The sequence below is a fragment of the Varroa jacobsoni genome, unplaced genomic scaffold (assembly GCF_002532875.2).
Source record: "Varroa jacobsoni isolate VJ856 unplaced genomic scaffold, vjacob_1.0 contig01967, whole genome shotgun sequence".
Classification (NCBI taxonomy): Eukaryota; Metazoa; Arthropoda; class Arachnida; order Mesostigmata; family Varroidae; genus Varroa; species Varroa jacobsoni.
In genome coordinates, this window is record NW_019214732.1 from 33,379 (window position 1) to 56,165 (window position 22,787).

Genomic DNA, 22,787 nt, shown 5'->3' on the forward strand with positions numbered 1-22,787 from the left:
ATAAACATCTTTCGCTGAGCCTAGAACACTCGGAAACAAAATGTCTTTTCAAAGAATTTTTTGCATATTCGTCTAATGCATAGGATCGATAGCTTTGGTATTATAACATTGGTCAACAAGGTTTGATACTGGAACATTTTTATTTCGAATTATTTCTAGTTAAGATGTCATGCAGAGGGTAAGAAAGCTCAGAGGTAATTTAGCATTACAATTGTATTTATTCCAAATAGCATGTCGTGCTGCAACGTAGAAATCGTTGTCCTATGGTCACGTTCGATAGCCCAACTTAATGACTACTCTTAGGAGGCTAAATACCGTCATTACGAAAAGCCAGTAATGTATTTGATACGGTAAGCTAAATAAACGAGATGAGGTACGCGACTGTGCTAGATTGAAACATCGAACGACATCTGAACCCACGTACATCTATCTGAGTGGTACTGTCCATCTATCGAGCCTCACCGTCTTCATACATGTAATCGCGCAACAAGCTCCGACATCAATGCGGCGTCTTCAGCCAGAAGCTAGCTTTCACCTAGGTAGGGCGGATTCCACACAGATAACCATTCCTATCGGGGTAACTTAGCGATCCCAGCTCCAATGAGCGTTTGGTACGTGATCTCAATCTTTGTCCTTTTACGTACGACCGTGCTAGAGTGAACTAGCCAGCAGGAAAAGAACTTTTCTACGAGACGATATAAAGCTCAGCGCCCACATACAGTAGCGGCTGTGCGAGGCGTCCTCCTGGCGAACAGAGGTCGGCTTACTTCGCGACTTCAGCCCATTGTGACCGGCCAACTGTCCAGCCCCAGCCCCAGCTGTTGGTTAATGTAGTTCGTTTGGGCGTTCATCGGAGTTCCGTCGGAACCGAACCGTCTGATTGGGACGAATAACAGAAGGTCAAAAACGCTGCAGGCAGATTGAGGGGTTGCCGAATCAAGGGGGATTACTGTTCTGGTGGCTTCTGGGAAAGCATCAATTGGTAGAACGAAGGCAGAGCTGCCACAGAGATTTATGGCGCGGGTGCTTTTGCTGGCGCGCTTGGCTAGCTCAAAGGACGTCTGCCTTTGAACGTCGACAAGGGCCTATCGGATGAACGTTGATATAGGTTTAATGGTATCAGATCAAGCGTTTTTGATACGATTGAAGTGATACTGATAACATGTCATTCAGTGTCTTCTGACCGTTTTAACTGCCAGAACTGATTCGCACATAAAACCGTAGCGGTAACAGTGCGTTTGATAGCTAACCGTATAACATAGTGGTAAAGAAATATCAAGCGTATTTTTTTTGGTGGTAGGATTGGTGCGTTTGGTAATAGGCTACGGACCTATGTTAGGTGAACCCCGTTTTTAAACCGGCATCACCTTTAAAACGCAAGCCAGTGCTAGCTTATCACGAAGACTATGATGTAGAATTATCTCCCTGCTTTGTTCGGCCGTGAGTTTGTTCGCCTAAGCTCAGGTCACTGACAATCGTATAACTCAGGTCATTGACTCATTTACCATTAGTGATAACGAACGCCCTGATCAGAGCAGAACAAGCTCGTTTGTTCCAATTCCTCTAGAAGGCGGAATAACAATCAGCCCCGGAAATCACTGAACTATACAAATCCCAGTGGCCTAGTGGTCAATCGTAAAGTTCCGTCGTTGCAGCGACTACTGATCTTTGCTGGCAGTCACTAGGCTTAGGTTACCCCTAAGTCCATACCCCTTAGTAGATGGGTAGTTAAGAAAGGCGAACAAGCCTAGCCTAAGGCACATTTAGCCTGTCCTAGTACTAAACAGAAGCATATTCATCACTCCAATATGATAGAAGTGTTTACAATTATCTGCATTGAGAAAACCTAGAAAGTTTACGGGAATCAACGCAAACGAAGGCAATATAAAGTCGTTTGCAGCCAAGAACTACACCAGTTTACAAAATTTCTAATAATGAAAATGTTTGTTTTTTGAACCAAAAGGATTTTTCGCTGGTTACGTTTCGTGAAACACATAAAAATAGCGTTTAGTGAATAGTGTTGTGCCCAGGTAACGACAATCATATAGCTGGTTGATTCAGCAAATATTTTCACAAATAGCACGACCATTATATATTCTTTATGCTATGAAACGGTGCACGGAATTAGCTAAACTCGGCCTTAGCTAATCTCTATTCATACATGTTACCAACGCGGCTGAATTGCAGTATGGCTTAGCGATTGAAAATCGGAACCATTGTCTAGCCTCACGAGGTTACCAATGTATGTTCATTACGGTAGGTGATTATGTGAGATGAGGGTCAAACCGTGTGGGTATAATTACCTCGATTCGAAAAACTCTGACGTTACCCTCGGTTAATCTCGGTTTATAGTATCGTTCGACGAAGCAAGCCATCTGGTCCAGCGAAATCACCTTTGGTGCCCTGCTATGCGCGATCTGATCTTTAGAGGGAATTATACATCTTGAGCAGTGCGCTGTGAAATATGGCAATAACTTAAATATGGGCTTCACAGGACGAAAAGCAGGCATCATTCACGCATATGGCTTACTGCACGTAGAAAGAAATTACATTATCTTTTTTTTGCAAGTTCTGATCTTTATCTCACTCATTTTAGTAGAAAGCCGTCTGAGTGTACAGATAAACATGTATATAGTTCGCTATAGCCAAAACATTCATCAATAGTTTTTTTGTTTTTATTGTCATTTAACTTTGCCATACCGGTATGAACTTTTGGCGACACGGGTAGAGGGACTTGGAGACATGGACTAAGTCGCGCCTCAAAACACGAAAGGCTACCAATTCCATCTAAAACTTTCCACCTAGTTATAGAGGTAATGTAAAGCTAAAACTATTCTGGCGGATTTAAGCCGGTTTAGGATTTGTTCATACATAGAACGCGCAGAACGCCGCGATCATCATCACTCCGTATCTACGTTAACTCCGATTGTCCGAAAAGCAGGATCCATTCAAAGTAAACATATGGCGGACCCATTAAAAACTGTTATATGAGTAAGACTTTCATCATATATGAGTAGAAAAGTGCTGTCTGCAGTTAATGCTGCCCGTTCCTTTCCTCCTTTTCCTTTTCCTCCTGCCCGAGGAATTGCGACGAAGTCAAGAACAGCGCCTTCTTAACGTCAATGCAGAAAGAATTGCGGGGCGAGCTGTTTACCAAAAACACACTTGACATCCTTTGAGCCTGATAATGTGATGCGATAGGGTCGATGATCAGCCGTCAGAACGTGATCTCCATGCGTTCTGGATCTGCTACGCGCAGAAACATTAAGAGTAGAAAAAGAATTTCTATTTTAATAGTTAGAATTGTGTATACGTTACTGATAAATGATAATTGCATGCAGTGTCTTTTTACGCTAACCTTTAGTTAGTCATTACTTCTAATGCTAGCTGGATGAGAGGTTTACATGACCGCACAAGCACGTCTGAACTAAGCAATAGATGGGTCCTTTTCTACGGTTATGTGGGTTGCAAACGAAGGTCTGTTGTGTAAACATATAGACTTTTCCAATCCTATGGTAAGCAATCCTGTTGCTATAAGTTATTGCCTTCACGTTAAGGAAAAACTCCTATCAGCGCCCCTTAAAAATGATTGTCTTCCGTTGTGGTCAAGCTTGTGAGGCATACGTGGATCTGGCTATAGATACAGAACTTGAAAATGCGGCGGGCAACATATTCGGAATTCGGATTTTATCAAATTTTCCAGCCATTATCACTTGCTAGATCTCTGTACAGCGGGGCTTTAATGTCACTATCATGATGAAAATGCAGACAATAGATCATCCACAACACAATATTTAGTATTGAACTCTTATCAGAGTTTTGAAGATGTTGGAACGGAAATATCATGTCAAGGCTTCTTATGTGCCGCGTACTTTTAGGGACAATATCCTGTTGTCATTTATCAATAGTGGTACGTATATAGAACGTTGGCGGTAATATAGATTACTGCAACACCAAGTATCCGAAGCCAGGACACGGAGCCTGCTCGATGCGACCTAACCATTGTCTCTTAAAGAACCAAAAGCAGCGAGTAAAGTTATAACGAATTTATCCTACCGTCAAAATAATCATGCGCATGCTCTTCAGTCACTGTTTCAAGCAACTGGGTAAATCACCAAAGCCATAATTTTTTCGACTTATATATATATACGTACTACTGAGTCGCTAGAGTACCGCAATCACCCTAATTAGGGTAAATTATGAGTACATTTGCCAAAGTGAGTGAAAATTATAGTCTAGTCTCAGCGTATGACATTTATATAATCAAGCGATCATTGGTCTTTAACACAGCTCAGGAAAGCTTGTCCCAGGCCCTAACGCCCGTCCAGTACTGCTGCTACAAGTTGGACATAATGTCGAAAGTCCGATATGCATTGAGCCGCTTGAAATTCTAAAGACATTGAATTAAACGAGGAGTTATATCGGTTGGACCTTTTTACATCGGCTATCCTCCGCTCTCCATTCATTGTGGTATAAAATTGTAGTATAAAATCAAGGTTGAGCCATATGAAGCGATGTATTGAGTGAGAAAAAGCTAAATTTTCGGAAAAAGTGTTGTATCATAAAGTATACTATGTTGTTCTAGAACTCTAGCAGGTACCTTTATAAAATGTACAGCCAGTGGCGCAGGCCTGTGGTGAGTAACGTGTGGCTCAAATTATCCTTGGCAACGCGGGTTAAGTCGAGACGTCCCGGAATTTCACTATGAAAAAATATCATTATAACAAATAGTTCTATTTTGTTTAGAACTGTATGAACGTATGTAGATTAAAAAAATTAAATTATACAATTTCTGTATCCGTTTGGAGATACCGCGGAACGATTTTATCGGAATAGGGAGAATATTTCATCACATCTTGTATAGATATACCTAGCCCTTGACAAATGAAAAATCCACATAAAGTGTTGTGAATGAATAATTTACTATGTGTCGGTAATTCGTTCTGTCCGGCCCTCTGCAGGCTTCATTAGCCGTATGTCTTGTATTATAAAGGACAGGATGGATCTCCGTCATTATCTTTTCACATATGCTAATGAGGTCAAAATACGCAGAAGTAGCAGGGCGTTCCAGTTGCATCTCAGATCCTTTACCAATAGCGGTGTATCGCTTAAAAGTCACAAGTTCATTTCACAATGAACGATGCAGGCCTATATATAGCACGCTTCGGGAGCAAAGGTCTGCCTCAGTTAAGTGCTGTGAGCTATTTCGATGAGCGGTTATTCCAGACAATTAAATTTTGAAGAAAGCAATTTGGGCTATTTTCGTTTCAATCAAAGCCAATGTCAAACGCAAGGGAAGTTTCGAGGACGTACGGAATCTCGTACTTGCAAGCATCGCACTCTGTCTATAGGTACGCTCTTCGAAGATTCGGTTGTTCGTGTGCGAAGTCACTCCCACATACTTAAAGCTATTCACGTCTTTTAAGATCTGCTTACGTGTAGCGTGTCGTAAGCGTATGGCGATTCTTAAAGCGGGACTTGATGATCTCTATCTTGTCTAAGTTGATCAGCAGTCCAGCTTCATCCACGTAACACGACAGTGTGGTGAGAACTTGCTGGATATAACAGCAAGTTGTTCCAAGGGTGACCAATAAAGGTCGTCGGCATATAACGTTTTTGCTTGTCCAGACAGATTCTCGACACGGAGCGACAGGAGATTCAGCAGAGACAATAGTAGAGTGCCCAGCTTGTTACCCTGTGCAATGCCCGTTGATTAGACGAGCGGCTCCAGCTAAACTAGTACGCCATCTATATTCACAAAGCTTTCGTGTAATATCGCCCGGATTAAATGCGGCATGCTCTGTGAAACTCAGCTTTCTACAAGTTTTATTAAAACCATTCCTGGAAACCATGTCAGGCACCGACGCGAAATCCACGGGCATAGTAAAGAGCATATGTTGTGCTATACGACAGACATGGGTACGTCCTGAAGCAGGATGTCCCACGCCGTAAGAGTGGAATTGTGCAAAATCCATGCTGTTTAGCTTTCCAGGATCTCTCCAGCCGACGCGTCATATGATTAGCCAGAAGCTGTTAGCGGTAGCTTTTGCGCCAATAGCGCTTTATGTAAATGGAGCGAACGGGTTGCCTTTTTATTCAAGTATTATGTTTAAGATGGCTTCACTGCGGCTCGCCGATGGGTGTCAATGTCTAGGCCTGTTCAGCAAAGAAACGTTCATTACGCACCTTTCAGGTAGATGTTCAGTGTAGGTCAGGCCTAATCCTATTTCCTAAGGTAGCCAGCCTTGTTCGACTCGAGTGGTTACAATATTTGAACACGGAAAAGTCAGACCCCAGCTTCTCGCGCATCACAGATGTTTGTACATCCCATGCACTAGTATACAAACGCATGATTCATGAGATGGTGTTTGCCGCCGCGTGCATATCTCTGAAGTGATCGATTACTCGGCGGAACTTATAAGGCATGGTGTTGGCCTTTTTCCGCACTCATTTTTATGGCCCCCTTTCCGACCTTCTTAGCTACCTATTATCCTGTAGCGCAGAGTACTGCCGACAGGCAGACTCAACTCTTCGCCGAGTAATATCAGTTTTCGAGAAAATTACAGTCGGGTGACGCCTGGTTTCGTGCAACTACTTTTTAACCTTCAGTAAATCACGGGCGTTTGGCATGGCTTCAGGTGAGCTGTGAACGACTTTAGCTTGGTCGAATCCAGCATCTTCCTTCATCCAGCGTTTTTTTTGGAAGAGTTGTTCTTTGGTGGAAGAGCAGCTGGATTCTAACTGGTACGTGCATCTTAAAATTGGCGGATTTTCTCTTTTAATTAATCGAGATTTCTGGCATTTAAGTGGGATGCTAATATGTCAATTATAAAACTTCCTATACAACCTTCAAATGGTAGGATACTACTACAAAAAAATTAGTGGACCAGAAGTCCGGGGTTCGTTCACTTTGTCCATTTTCGTGTCCACGTCACAAGCAAGTAGAAACGAGGTCGCCAATGAAGAGAGTGCATGCATAGCACGATTGACCTCATCGATCAGTATAGTGACATTTTTGCCGCTCGGAGGGCAAACGCATGGTACTACCACTACTATGCTATTACTACATGTATTGTCCCTTAATACTCCTCCCTCATCCACTGCAAATGCAACATTGGTTTCTTCTCCACAATACCGATACTTCTACACATAGGGCGACCTCGCAGAGCACACAACAGGTAGTTAGAAAATCCGGCGGCTAAGAGGGCTTTCACAGTCAGGTCTCTGTAAGCGTGGAGGCATCAATGCCGATAAAGGCATATTATGGCAACAGCGATAACGCCCGATTTGTTCCCTCCACATTCGACTGTGCCACAGATATTTTATCTGGCTCTTCTTCTGATCTAAGAGCGCGATTTTCAACTGTCCTCGACTTAGGCCTTTGTTCCGTGACTGGCTCTGAGACCGATTGCAGCTTATTCTGAAGCGCGGTTCGTTGCAGACTCCTTCCGTACTTACATGAAATGGTGCCTGTGCAAGACAGGCTGCTAAGAGAACGAACTTTTCCCTCTGGAGCGTTTTGTCAAAATAATGCTGTTTGTTGCGACGGTTCTGATATCGGTGTGGGGGTCAACAAAGGTCTGGCGGTGGCTTCGCAGAGCTTACTCGAGTTGGCCGTACTTTGTCTTTTCTGAGCAGTCACGCTCTCGGTCGGTGGAGCCTCGAAGGTTTTTTTCGGTAGAGTGCTTGCCGCTTCGCGGTTTGTGCCGTTCCTTATCCTGTTGCTTTTAAGCTGTCTTTATTCCTGGAAAAATGTATTCTCCTTATCAAAATGGTTGTAATCTTCTTGGCTACGGCTCCATCGCAATCGACCTTTCGAATATCTGCTGCTGTGTTTATGTATCAGTAGTAGCGCATAGAAATGTAAGTCGTACTGTTCAGCCTTTGATGAAATGGCGTCGTTACTTACTTTGCAGTCTGTCAGAAAACAAGGTAAGGAAAAGAAGTGAAATTCGGAGTCAGCTTGAACCTTTTTAGATCTGATGTCGAACGCCAGAAAACACTGATCACATTAGAGTAGGGATCTGAGTAAACACAGAATCTTCTATCAAGTGGCTAATTGAGAATGTTAAAACCCCGACTTAAGTATCCCTCGGTCACAGTGTAGCAATGTCGTAAATAGAACCCTGTATACGGCCATGGTTTGTCTATTTGGATTTTTTTTCTATAACGTTGAAACGATCTAAGGTAGCACTCCGTCGTATACTTCTTGCTTTAAGTTTTTCTACTTTTCTAATTTCGTTATAAATAAACCAAAATCAAATCTTGTTGTTATTTGTCTGACTTTTCTTGTACACGTTGAAATGTTGAAGGACTAATAAACAATCGTCGTTGTTGGTGCCGGAAGCGGCATGTCATATTCCTATTGAATTTAGTTTTTAACGCAAACTTCTATCGCCTTATATATTGCTGATTAGTAAAATCTTGTTTGAAACTCACGATGTTCAATACTATTGTGACCCTAAGTGGAAAAAGCTTGAACAAGGTTTTGGTTCGCACGTCCAACAAATAATGACGTTTTTTCGGTGAGCACATGGAACTAGACGCCTACCGTATGACTCAAAACTCTAGACGCGCGAGTTACGAACAAATGAAGTGTTTGCCCAAATGCCGCATGGTCGCCATGTAACATCCGTAGATGATTTCGATTGTATTATTATTTCGTAGCAAGTACTAGGGAGAGCTGCTTCTGAATGAGTTAAAGAATTCTACTTCGATAGCTGAAGGTTCAGACCCCATCCCAGCAATCCTAGACTGATGGTAACCAACCTAACGAATGTGTGAAACCTTAACATTATTTATTTCCCCATGTTGATAAGAGGCTATTTGTATTTATGGCAGCTGGGCAATTTATATGGACTATATCCGTTAAATCTTAAGATACTATGTGGAAGTTACTTTCTAATAAGCTGCTTGAACATGATGCGCGGAATGCAGTGAAATTTCATTGCGAAGTACGATCGACTGTCCCAGATTGAATGCCTGCTAGAAACGGATCTTATAACTTATAAAATCTTCCCAACACGTGCGCCTTTCTAATTTTCCATACGAGAAAAGAGCCCCACTCTGCATACTAATGATCACTGAGAAGGAAAATTTATTTCCTTTGAATTGTAAATGCAAGCCGAGTCTTTTGCTGCCCGTGAGGCAATAGTTTGGTTTTAAAACGCAACCAATGAAAATATATAAGCTAGAATCATACTATGGGGTTATCTTTTAGCTTACTGTTTATATTAGTTTCAAGTCGTATTGATAAATTTTTATAACATTTTACTGCACCGATTTTCGAGGAAAAATCAATAGGTTATTTCATATAGTGGTTTCTGGATCGTTTTCGGCTCATATAATAATGATGACCTAGTATGTCGCAGACTATTTTTTTGCTTTGTAAGCGTCTACATGATCGATAGTTAACACTAGTTCAAGTGCGCCGTTATAAATCGAAAATGCTTATACTAGAAGTGGAAAATCATGGGCATAAGCTATTCGAAAATATCAGCGTATATACAGGAAAACAAACAAAAGCAGTTTTATAATTAATAGCTTAGGTTGTAAGCCTACAAGAAAATTAATTTCGGCTAGGTTTGCAGTTGAAGCAACCTTTACTTCGGCTATCTCTTCTAATTAATAAGCCCACCTCGTTACACGGTGAATGTACACCTTTTCCTCCCCTTTTGTGAAGCTTCAGATTGAGCCCTTATAATGCCTTGCAGCTGGTGTCGTCTGATCAGTAGAATCTATATGAACACGCTAAGGTTTCTCTTGACAAAAATTTTGCTACTACTCTCGATGAAGTTCATACGCCTTCGCATTCAAGTCCTGTAATGCTGAATGTTCCGCACGAGACTTCAATGATCATGCTGCATCAGCGCAAACTAACTACGTTGTACATTTTCAAAAAATTTTTTTTTTCACAAGAATGAGAAGCACAGAAAGATAGAAAATGGGCAGTAGTGAGAAGTCTCCTGCGGGTGCCACCTCTCACCCTTCAGCCCCTCCCGTACATATCTATTTGGACACGTCGAAAGATACACCGCTAGGAAGTTAAATAATTAACCTTCAGAGACAGATGGTAGGCAACGCCTTTTATGAACGCGATACACACGGCTCGCACATTGGTGCGTCTCTGTGCTTCAAGTCACAGCAAACAGCGGCTGCCATCTTTAGGTTTAGGCTCGTTTCGTTTCGGATAACCATGATAACGAAGCAATTACAGAAAGTCCGCAAACTCGGCCTGCGCCCGTCAACAACGTTGCCGTTACGACAAAAACGAAAGCAATGAACTTAATGGCGTTCTTCGCTGATGATGAGAGCACTGGAACTAAAAGACACATTTGGGAGACTCAGCCATTATACCGTAAAATATTGTTTTGTCTTATCCAGCTGTCCAGTTTAGTTATCAGATAGGAAGAAGCACAGGTAGTAGACTGTTTTATCCTAATGTTAGTAGGCTGATGTTATTGTGTATATATCCAAGGCGTTGCTCTGGAAATTTCTCAACAACTGTGTACTTGTAATTTGCATGCATAATCTCTTAAAAGATGGCTCGTTTCAGAGAACCGAGAGCGAGGCGCGCTATATCACCTATTATTGGCCTTTTCAGCAAATCATTGGAAACGGTAGGAGTGCATACACTCAAATCTGGAGAATATGGGGCTGAGGTCGTCATTCCGTTTTGCTTTCGTCCTCGACGTGGGTCGTTATTCCAGCCAGGCGATGAGATCATGCGCTGTCGTCGAATAACTACACTAAGTTCAATTGATTGCTACGACACAGATCCGCGACGCTTTCCAAGAGTTCGAGATGTCGACGGTTGTCTCATAATGAGAGATGTCTTTGATATCCATTGCTAGTCGGCATCAGCTTATTTATGAATCCACTTAGTACCACCACTAACATAGTTTTCTCGTCTATCCGACGCTATTCTCTCGCCTGATATTTCTCTAGTATACGACATAGACCGACCCCCGATCCGTCTAAAATGACGGTGTGGTATAGGCAGTTTTAGCTGGCGATAGTTGGTCACATTGACTTTCCCATCTATCCTAAATTTGTATGAATGTATGAAAAATTTAGTTGTGTTTCAGTTCTGTTCAGTGTTTTCTGACAATTTCATAAAGCGTCCCTCGACGAGTTCCCTATCTAGCCAAAAAGAGAGCAATGTGTCGCGTTATCCTTTCGCGCTTTCGCGATTATAGCTATCTTTTCTTCAGTTTAATGTTCATATTGTAGTCATAATCTCTGTGTTCTTGGGCCCTTTTTCTTTCGTCCTTAAAATTATTGCACCAGCAGTAAGTAGTACATTGTAATTTTGAAGGACCTGCTTGTCCGGCGTTTTGACTAATTTTCAACGGATTGTACCATCACTCTCATTTTCGGGAAAAAGAAACTTACTCACTGGGAGCTGATTTTTAGCGCTGAATAATATTATTATCTTGAAATCCATTATTCATTTGCGAAACTCAATCGACTTATAACTGTAGATAGCTAAATACTTGCCGTAAGCGCTCATCAAATTTTATCCGCTAGTGGTCCATAGTTTAAAAGCTATACCAATTATTCAAACCGCTAATTACTCCATCTTATCTTGTTTTTGTCCACACTGGTTAGCTAACAAACAAACAGGATGTTACTCCGTGAATTTTGAAGCACAAAGTTTGTCATCTAAGTAAGGTTAGGTAACTTTAAACAGCTAAGCGCCAAAGTCACATCGATTTGATGATACGTTTTTTTTTAGAAGATATAATAACAGTTAGGGAATTGTGCTTTTGCTAAAACTTCACATTTGTACCATGATGTGATCTTATTTTGAGTCGTGTGTTGGATCCAACGGAGTTTCTACTTGAGCGTGCCGAGGTTCTTTTGAAATAATTGTAAACGGGTCTGTGTTTTTGGATCTTACGAAGAGCCGTTGCTGTGAGCTTGTATAAATCCAAAGGATCTTTCAAGGTCATCCGGCATGACTCATGTTAGACTTTTCTGCGAGTTCCCTGAAAGTGATTTGGCAGTTCTCCAGAGTGAGTTGTTTTGCGTTGTATACGTTTACGTCCGTACTTGCTGTGACAGGTAGCTCAGAATAGGGGTTGTGTTTAATGCTCTTGCGTCCATTGCGAAGCCGTTAGTCGTACAACTACATTCAATGCTAACTCGAAGCCTCGTTTAAAAAGCAGTCTATAGCATTGACACCATCTGTGACCATTTACTTAGTTTCTAACATGGTACGTGATGTTCTCTTTGCTTTATATTCGTTTTACAGAGTAACTAAACGCTGTAAAAAGTTACTCCCATTGAAGCATTTGCAAAATATAAAGCGTACGTTTACGAAGAACACGTTCAAACATGTTCAAAAATTTACCTTGGGAAATGTAAACAGACAGATACATTTCGAGTTGAAGCGAGCCTATACAGGTCAGCCTGTTCCTAGCGCCTTTATACATTTTTATGCCGTGTTACAATTAGCCAGTTTTGCCTTTTTTTCAGCTTCTTTTCTGATCTGTAAACTAGAAACGCACACCTATTTCCCCGTCTTGGGTCAAAAAGGTTCAAGAAGGTATCGGCTGGCGGTCTGGTCGTTGGCCACGTTAACTACCACGCCTGCATAAGTAATATACATATAAATACACCACACGTGTGCTGAATAGTAACTGTCGGGATGAAACAAAACTTTTCCATTCTCATAAGTAATACAGCTCTAGTCCATTAAAGAAAGTTACGTAAATGTATTATCAGAGATTAACCAAGGTTCAGGATATTGAGAAGCAACCTCCTATAACATTTAGCTTGATTTTTTAAATCAGATAATTACTAAGTTAGTGACGCTCAAAAAAGAAAGGAACCAATACTTTGCAAACTGTATCTCAAATAGTGTTAAACATTGCCTATAAACCCAGTAGCCATCCGATGTATTCACAAGGGCTTGGCGGTCTCTAAAATATGTTTTTTTAGATAGCTATCCTTCTTCCCTTATGCTAAAATAAATCAATTGAATCTCTATTTGGAATTGAGTGAAGGAGAACTGCATGAACTATTACTTTAAAAACAGACGAATTTTGGTTGATCAGCTTTAGCGCTGCATAACTCCCAAACGAGTGGCCTCTTTGGCCTCTTCTGGCTAAAGAAGAGATTTTTTCTTTTCATTCAGGTCTCGTAAGTCCCTAGAGCCGAGCCAACGACAGGATCTTATTAAGTGTCCGAATGCCAGCACCAGCCAAGGTCTGTTTTTTACAGCTTCTATAGTTGATGCAATGTCCGCCCCGTCGGACTGTAGTACCACGGATTTATTGAATTTGTTTATTGTTTTTTATTCCAGTCCTAAGTGACCCGTGTGGGTGATTGCTGCACCTACTCATGAGGCAAACAATTGATATAGATCAGTAGGTCGTAGCTCAAGATTTCTACTCCGACTGATTCCATAAAGGTCTCTAAACGTTGCTCATAAATATTCTAACGCATACGAGTAATTTATCCACCGTTTTGCCTTGAGCCACGACTCATTCTTTATCTATTGTATATACCACGGAACGTCGTAGCTTAATACGTCAATATTCGTCTACCCAACCACTGTTTCAACATGATCTCAAAAAGGAATTTTGCACACATCTTACTTGTAAGCTTATGTAGATACGTGCACCTATATTTCCCGGTTAAAACTGAAGAGATTGTCCGCTAAAAATGAAATGCATTCCATTGTTGACGGCTACGACACAGCTCATAGACATGTGGCCAGCCTGCCATATCTTTTTGCTTGTGTACGGGCTCAGACGCGATTAATTTTAGTGTGCTTTTCCTGCTAGACTCATTTTCTTGTTCTTCGTTAATTTCTCCCTCCCTCTTCTCTCCTATTGGCCTGCTTCTGGGGCCGTGCGGCAGTAAAAACGAATACCGTAAGCTACTTCTGCGCCCCAGCCTACGCCGCGTTTGTTTCCCTCCCAGTTCTTTGCATCTCTCGCTCCACCTTTCACTCTTGGCATCTTTCGAAGGCAGGTGGGCGATGAATTTCGCTTGTAACGGTTTAGCGTAGCGTAACCAGTCTACAGCGCGCTCGCCCCATCTTACCATAGTCTTCTTGCGTAGTCGCCTGTTCGTGCGCGTAATTACGTAATCCAATAAAGGGCAGCTGCAGAAGGGGCTACGCTGAACATCGGCGTGAGTTGTTCAATCGGCCTATCGTTTGCCTGTTATCATCATCCGGGCACGCACGCGATGTGCGTTTTTTGTATGTGCCTCTGCGTCTCCCGGGTGCATATATGTGTGTGTGTAGACGCGAGTCTATGTCGGGGTGGCGGATTTTAGTTGGATCTGTTTTTTTGCCTTCTCCAAAAAAAGAGAGTGATATGTATTGGCGGAACGAAAGCGGGACGGAGGAAACGCAGTTGTGGGCCTCGCAGGCTACTACGAGAAGAACGGTAGTAGCATATTCGCCCTCTCTGTCGGACTGCCAGTTAAGGCGGCGGTTCCCTGCTTCGGCCGGCAGAAGGACCAGAATGCGAGAATCCCTTTGCTGCTGCTGCCACTGTTGCTATACGTAGTTGTGCAGGCGGTATAAGAGGGAAAGGCTGGCCAGTTCGCTTATCGATGGCTTGCGCATGAGGGAACATAGCGCTCCCGTCAGACGCACGAAAACGGGCTGGTGAGCAGCGAACAAAGATCGGTCCGGTGGGTTTAGTTGTACATCGTTCCGTTGTTGTGTTTCGTTCGTTTCAGAGATAAAGAAGACCAATGGGATTTGGTGATGATTGAAAGGATGAAGAAAAAAAACCACGGTCAGTCACGAGTTCATGGACTATCACAAAGAGATATAATAAAGATGCTTGATAATATTCAGAGGCAAGAAAAGATCTTCACTTGACAACGAGACCTTTGCGAAAAAAGATTACAGTGGTCACATTGAGATGCTTGGTGATCAGGTTAAAGATACGGTAAATGAGAAACGCATTTAGTGAAAAAAATGCGGGAACGATTGCACCAAGCTGTGATTGGCGCAATACCAAACGTTCAATTCAAAGCCTGTTAAAAATCATATGGAAATTAGGCTTTTAAATTTTTAAGGCATACATAATGTGCCGGAATATAAAATGTATCATTAAAAATCAGTGACTCTTCTATTTTCTAGAAAGTGACTGCGACATTGTATTCGTGTTCGAACTAGACGTTTGCGATAATTTTACTTGTAAAATTTCTGTGTTAGCATCTATGGCTTTTACGAGCTTGAATGTACTTAGAAGCACTGAAACATAACTGCATCACAAAATAAAAGGAATATTATTGGTGGATTACTCTTCTACTTACTTCGAGACTAGACTACATCGTAGGAATATCGATATAGATCTGTGCTTATGCAAGCGAGCCGCCAACGCGGTGGAGTATCAACAGATGGCTTTCTACGCTTCTAAGAGCCGCTGACTCTCTCTCTGAGCACTCATGAAACTGGCTGTGATGGCCACAGGGGCACGGGGCTGCTTGTCAAAATACTTTGTCTGCTAGCTGCTTTAATGGAACAGTTTAAACTGTTATATCAAAGCTAAGGAGTCTTCAATTTAGATAATAAAAGAGATTTATTCCGCCTCCTCTGCCGTCAGGCAGTGCCTTTGGCCGGGAGTCCCAATCCGTCGATATGACTACTTACGATAAGATTAGCCTGACTTGGACAAAGAAGGGGTTCTCGCTGAAAAATCGACCGCTTCCAAGCCATCAATCTACTTTACGTTGGTTATAGTCGGATTTTATGCGATAAGGCTCAATCTCGTTACCGATATGAGAGTAATCACGGCATATCTTTAGTAAACTTACACTACGCGTAATAAGATGGTTGAATTAAATTATCAACTTTTAGGCCTAAGTTATTCCGAATTAACTCCGAAAGCAAATTCCGAAAATTTCAACTACGTTAGCGAACATTGGTCATTACAGCTGAGTCTAAATAATTTCATTGTCCTCTTAGTCATCTTCTTTCAGTATGAGTAGCATCAACAAGTCACCCCACTAGAAGAGAACCGGAATGGGTCTTCCTGAGTTTTTTTTCCTAATAGACTTATCAAGTGGCATACTAAACACACGAGCAGCTCTTAACCAGTCTTTGTTTTCTTTGTGTTGACAATACTTGATACTTAACTTTTGATAATCAATTTTTTGCTGACGCTAAGGTTTGAACGAACGTGTTCCTTTATGGTTGTCATGGCAACGCATTCGAGATCAATACCTCGTGCCATGATACAAGTCTAAGATATAAAGATGAAAAATATTTCCCAATTTTTTGGCTAATTCTATCTTCTCAAAAACTGTATTCAACGATCGTTAATAAGCTAAGAACAACGCGTAAATTTGTTGAGACAGATTCGCGACAATGTAGTGTTATTACTATGACGTTTTTCTTCATAGTATTCAAAATGTTTGGCATTTTCATACAAATTGTTGGTTCCTTTTGAAACGACGGGAGACTACGATTCTGTACGACTGCTGATTCCTTTAAACAAATGCTGTCACTGATGGCACCACTGTACGGGTGCGTTTCGTTGACACGACACGTGGGGCGGAGTGAAGCGTGTTGGCAGACTGTAAATAAGGTCAGTCCAGACAGGGTCACACAGGTCAGCTGGCGAAGTTGCCGATAGTGAAACAGCGGCAATTTAGTTATCCATTGTAGCGACCGCCTACGATTGATCTCATCAGGGATCACAATTTCATTCTTATCGTAGCTGACGAGACCATAAATCGATCGATTTTCGGTACTCTTCAACCGGCAAGCCGTCACAGGAAAGCATCATCAATAGGCAGGGCCGTTTGTAACTTTCAGTGGTTGCCTATTGTCAAACAAATATAGCTTCTGTTGCCCGCTTCTCTTGCTTGACCGTACATACTAGCCGATACATGTTATGACTATTGGCAAATACACTTTTATATTAGCCTTGTATGAGTAGGTTCGCTGGCATTTTTCATGCTTTCACTATCGATCTCAATGCTGGAAGATCCGTCTGTTTGCTACAACTTCTTTAAACGCCAACAATTTTTGGCATCTTCATACAATGATTAGTTAACTTGTACATATTTATGTGTGGGCCGTAGCATGAACACGTCTACTGAGTAGTAGTTCACAGGAAAAAATTACCGGCCCCTAAGACCCTGTATAGGTGTAGCTGACATATATGTATTGTTTAGCGGACTATAGTTTTCATTTTTCTTCGTTTTCATGGTATAATCACTTGGAAACATTGAGTGGACCATGACTATGTTTTGGACAAAGAAAATGTAAACTATTATTGAAAGTATGAAAATAGAGCAGTATTATAAGGACCAACTTTACCTATATGATTGGACAAAAGGTAAATTTAAAATGGATGAAACCGTTCAGGATTTTCATAGACAACGTTCCTAGATGAAGAATATTAATGAGCTTAATTAGCTAAGAACGAGGAGCGGAAAGATATAGCGAAACGTTCCGAAGACCTATATGCAAGTCGTAGGCTTGGAACCAGTCACTCAAGTACGCGTCATATGTAGGACGGTATAATTGAAAAAGTTACATTCTAACAATGATACATGCTATCAGTGAACATAATCCGAACTGTAGAAAACAATTTTGCGAATGGTACTTGGGAAGATATGAACAGAAGACACAGTTCGAAGATTTTGAACAGAACGAAGCACTTACACACTATTGTTATGCTATGATAATAGATTTCGATGGGAACATTGCAAAGAAACGAGTTGAACGAAGAGTGAGTACTTTGCCCGCTTTCCGGATCTGACGTCAATAAGCTTCCTTCGTGAGGGAATCTTAAAAATAAAGTATACGCCAGAACACCGATCACACCGGAAGGTTTAAAAGCAGCAATGCGCTACAACACCAAGTCAAATGTTTATTGAGATTTGTGAAACAGCAGCCCATAATTTTTGCCAGTGATCGATCAGAACAATAATAATTTGAATTATTTCGGCTAGGAGGAAAAGTTATACATTTTATGCAGATTCGTTTGCAGTATATATATATATCTATATATATTTGAAGAAATGTGTAAAGATCCGCATTTCGAATTTTATGCAGACGAAGTTTGCCAGAGACGAGAGCGGCAACTTTTAGAGAAAGCGTATCTTTTTGCACCATAACATCTTATCTCTTCCCCAATCGTATATATCGTTATTATTTGTACGTTGGGCTAAGTACATATGACACTGCTTATTTATACTAGGTTACAGTGAAACCACGCCTCGGGCTAGAATTCATCTCTACTGTTCAGGGAGGCTCAAAAGCATTCTCAGGCGGTTGCAGGAGATATCTATCTCATCCCATAGAGGACATCGCTTTCCGCCGGGCAGACGTGATACCTTCCTGTTCCGCCCAATTGATTTGAACACTGCTCGCCAGGCTATGCCCTTAGCTTAAGCGATAAGCGCGTGGAACAAGGGCAGTGAAAGCGTGAGGCGTCACTTCGACTGTACTTCATTCGATATCTGCCAAATGCACGGCGAAATAAGTTGGGCATTACCCAACCGGATGGACAGAGCTCGATGTAGTCGGGTCGTTAAGCACAAAGCTCGCTCATAAGAAAACTTTGTACAGAAAATGGAAGTATATAGAACGTCCATATTTATGTGGACTTAGGAAGGGCTACAGGTTATTTTAGAAAGAAAGAGTTAGCTAACACAGCGAAAACGGCCGGACATAGAACCGTCTCAAACAGTGAAAAGGAAATAAATACGTAGAACGCACAATGCTTGCATGCCGAGCGTGTGTTTCGTACCTTTGTATGACCGCCTATTTATTTAGTATTATTTATTTACAACAGAAATCTGCTAAAATCACAAATCATTTTGTGACTTCAGCGTGAGCTATGATCGCTCACAGAACAGAATATAAGCAGGACCAAAGCTTTCTTTTCACGTCAGAATAATCTACATCCTAGGTAGATTCAGGCTTATAAAATTATATTATGTTTATAAAATCTCTAATGCAATATCGTTCGTTTCTGCACGTCTAAGCATGTTTACACAAACATGATTTTGTTTATATATGTTCCTCTAAATACGTCTGCTACAATCCAACTCGTTCAAATTACGTTCCGTCTAATTGGAGCGTGTGTCATTTAACGTATATACAACACGTGTTATTGTTAAATTGCACCGGTCTCAGCTATTGCCAGACTGGCTACCTTTAACATAATGAAATGCCAAACTATAAAATACTATTTGTTAAACATAATACCTTATTGGCCTCACGCTTCGTTTCTTTATAGCTAGTCTTCCTTAGTCATATTCATCCGATCCAGATGTCTAATAACCATTAGAATATATAGAGTGGTGACGGTTATGGACGACGGTGGACTAAAACACAAAGTTACATTATATCAGCTTCATTGTTGGTATCCGGAACTATCTTATCCCTCGACGTGATGAACAAGTCGCCGTTGACGTCAAGCCTCATCAGACATTTCTAGTCCCTTAGAATTCATTAGACGCTGGCGACCGAGTAAGCACTGAGATCATGAACTACTCTACACATCAGTAACCTGGCTGAGGAAAAGAGGCGAGATGGACAAATGGAAGGAGGCGTTTCCAATTACCGAGGGACGCTGAAAACGCAATAGGTTTCTCTGCTCATCCGTGGCCGCACCAGCAGTAGCAGACGAAAACAGGCCATCGAGAAACATCCACCTCGCTCACCACGTGGCAATGCCGCAACTCAATGGATCTCCGGTTTCGCCTCTACTCCATCTTAATCCGGTAGAAACCATCTGGCCCGGTACATCCTTGTGCAATTTTACAGAATGAGGCTGGTGGTCCTCATTTACCGGCCCTCATTGGTGATGAAAGCGAAAGATGGAGAGAAAGAGACAGGATGAGGCTCCATTTTGTTCGGGAAGATTACCGGAGACAGGGCATCGGCTGATGGGTTTGTGAGGTGCCTGAGTATTAACTCACGTCAGTAGATAGAAAGAAGCAGGTATATATGAAGGTACTGTAGAATTCGCTACCAGTAAAGTGCCTTCTAGCACATAATTCATTGTAAAAACAAAGAATCCTTTTGGGCCTTTCCGTAACTGACACATGTCTTGTTAACCGTGCTAACAACCAATACAGCTTTATTGAAAATAGTTGGTAAGTGAATTTCCTCGCACTTTGGATAAGCCACGTAAAAATATGAAAGAGCATCGTAAGCTAAGCATGAGAATTTGTGGTGGTCTTGAAGTCCTGAGATTTTGTACTTATATACATGATATGATATATGTACGTACGTATTCCTGCAAAACTTCAAAAGTACTTCTGAGAATTTTTTTTTTATGTATTTGACAGCCCGTACGTGATAGACGTTATTACAAATCTTCGTTTAGAACATTCGGCAATAAGTCCACTATGATATAAATTAAGTATTGGTTTGTGCACATTATTAAATTTTTAAAATTTTATTAAATACAAATTATTAAAAAGTGAACTATACTTTATTTACTAAATGTATATTTTAATTAAAAAAGTAACTTAGTATTCTTGCCTGGTTTAAAGACTCTTTATAAAGAAATTGAAAAAATCTTCTTTTTTATTTCTAATTATTCTTATAATTTCCAATTATGAATAATTCCTATTAAAAAATTGACTGATCATTTTTTTTCTATTCCTATCACTTTTACGAGCTGGCATTGCTATTCATGGTTAAAATAGATTGAGGTTATAGTAGCGTTTGATTTTTAGAAAAAAGAAGGTCGAGATGAGAAATTCTCGAGTAGAAGCCGCGGATGCTTATGAAAGTTACAGCGCAACACGTGGGTCCATTTACCACGTTGGCTAACTTACCCGATTTGAACTTCCATTTACAGGCCATTCGTAGCCAGTTATTGGGCAATGGATGAAAACTCCACTTAGTGATAATAGTAGTTCTTTCTTTCACTATATTTTCTTGGTTAGCGGTGGATGTTTTACTACTGATGCTATATATTCCAGTGATAATGATTTCATATACTTTCTTAGGTGAAATCTGGAGATACAAAGTGATACATCTATAAACACCAATCGTCCTACGTTCATCCAATGCTAGAATTTAGGAAGAAAGACTTACCGCGACCAAGGCTATGTCTCTCATAACGGTATACAACCATTCGGAAAGCGATGAACTCGTTTCTCCATGAAACACACGACTAGCAAGCGTCAAACGAATGATTCCATTAACAGTTTACGCGAACTAAGAGCAAACAAGACATACTCAACTCAGTGAAAAACACCAAATAAACTCACCTGTAGATCACATTTTTTGCCTTGAAAGGCATGACGATAGCACGAGATCGTTAGGTGCCCAAGACGGCTGTTCCCCGCTTTGTTCGACTGGATGAACTCCGCCCTTACACAAAAAACAGTTCGGTGAATTTTTTTTGTCGGCTTTTGATTGTAATTGATGGTTTCTCGTCGTGTAGCAGTACACGAAGCTGCCGCGTAACGCTGACGCTGGAAACACATTGCTTTACCTGGACTCGGTTAACTTAAGGAATAGACTTAATAGAACATCAAACAGATACGCCTGAACGGAGACACACGACCAGCTGCCGTAAGAGTGCGTTCTATGTCCTCTCGTTTCGATTAGTTCGCAAGAATCGGGCAACAATCCCGCAGCGGTTACACTGAGGTTTTTAATGGCGTAATGCGTTTTACACAGTTGTATACCATCCACATTGGCCACAGCGATACGAGACCTAAGAAACTTAGTAAATCGCCCTTTTTTCTTTCTTACCAAGTTGAGTAAAACAGTGCCACTCTGCCACTGTCTATGCTGAGCTGCCAAATTTTCATATGTGTATGGATATAGGGTAAAAGGCTTTCACTTTTCTCATAGCAGCCTAATCGACTAACGGATATACATGCGTCACGTATATGTACCAAAGGATAACAGTAAACAACTATTTATGAGCACTAGCATCAAGCCCATCGAATGACGTTCTCGCGGTGTAGATAGACAAAGTGAAAAGTCAAATAGCATCGAAAGGATGGTGCAATTCGAACGATAAGGTGAGAGATTGTCACTGAGAACTCGTTCTTGAAGGGACGTGCTATAAGCCAATCGTCCCATCCGCCCTCATGGTGATCAGTGGCTATACATATGTGGGCTAGCCAAGAGCACAGAAAAAGTCATGTTCATTCTTGCCTTTTTTGTTTTTGCTTTGACCAGCGGCGTGAATAATCTGCGTTGTAATATAAGCATGCTGTACAAATACTCCATCGCATATGATCGTTCGTCAACTGTTAGCTTGCAAGCCTTCGATAGAATGACGCAGTTTACTTCTCTGCTGGAGGAGAACCCTCCGGCTATAACGCCATAGGTCATTGTGGCGATCATCAGCTATCCTACCAGCATGTAGTGGTTTCCACTAATGAACACAACCAGCTTTAGCTATACGTAGCAATAAGAAGGTTGGAACTATCGCGAACCCTATATTACAATCACGAGAGCCTTCATGGCATCTTTACCTAGAAGCCCGCTTTCTCTTCCATATATATGGGTAGTGTAGTCAGGCGCGATTTACAGCATTTTGGTAATAATGGGTTTGATAATGTTTTGCTAAACATACACTAGTGATAATAATATCGAAATTAGCCCCGTTTGCTGCGTCGCGTCCTTTTAACCTTTGGTCTGCGCTGAAACTTATCTAAGCTATAGGCGAGTTAAGTTTGCAATGATGCTATAGGTTTGCAAGGTTTTCGAATCCGCTCCATACATACATGCATGCACACAGAGTAACATTCTCTGTATATTCGTAAATGGAAAATTCTAGCAAGAACGTTAGTCCACTCTAGACCCGTTTATCAAGAAA

General features: G+C 41.3%; 1 long non-coding RNA gene across 1 annotated transcript; it reads right to left on the reverse strand.

The window, feature by feature from the left end:
- Nucleotides 1–2,954: 2,954 nt before the first annotated feature.
- Nucleotides 2,955–21,978, reverse strand: LOC111272312 (uncharacterized). The gene is made up of 3 exons (XR_002687456.2): nt 21,220–21,978; nt 4,601–4,702; nt 2,955–3,249 (listed from the first exon to the last, which is right to left on the reverse strand). It is a non-coding gene; the product is annotated as an uncharacterized LOC111272312 (long non-coding RNA).
- Between the last annotated feature and the right edge of the window lie 809 nt (nt 21,979–22,787).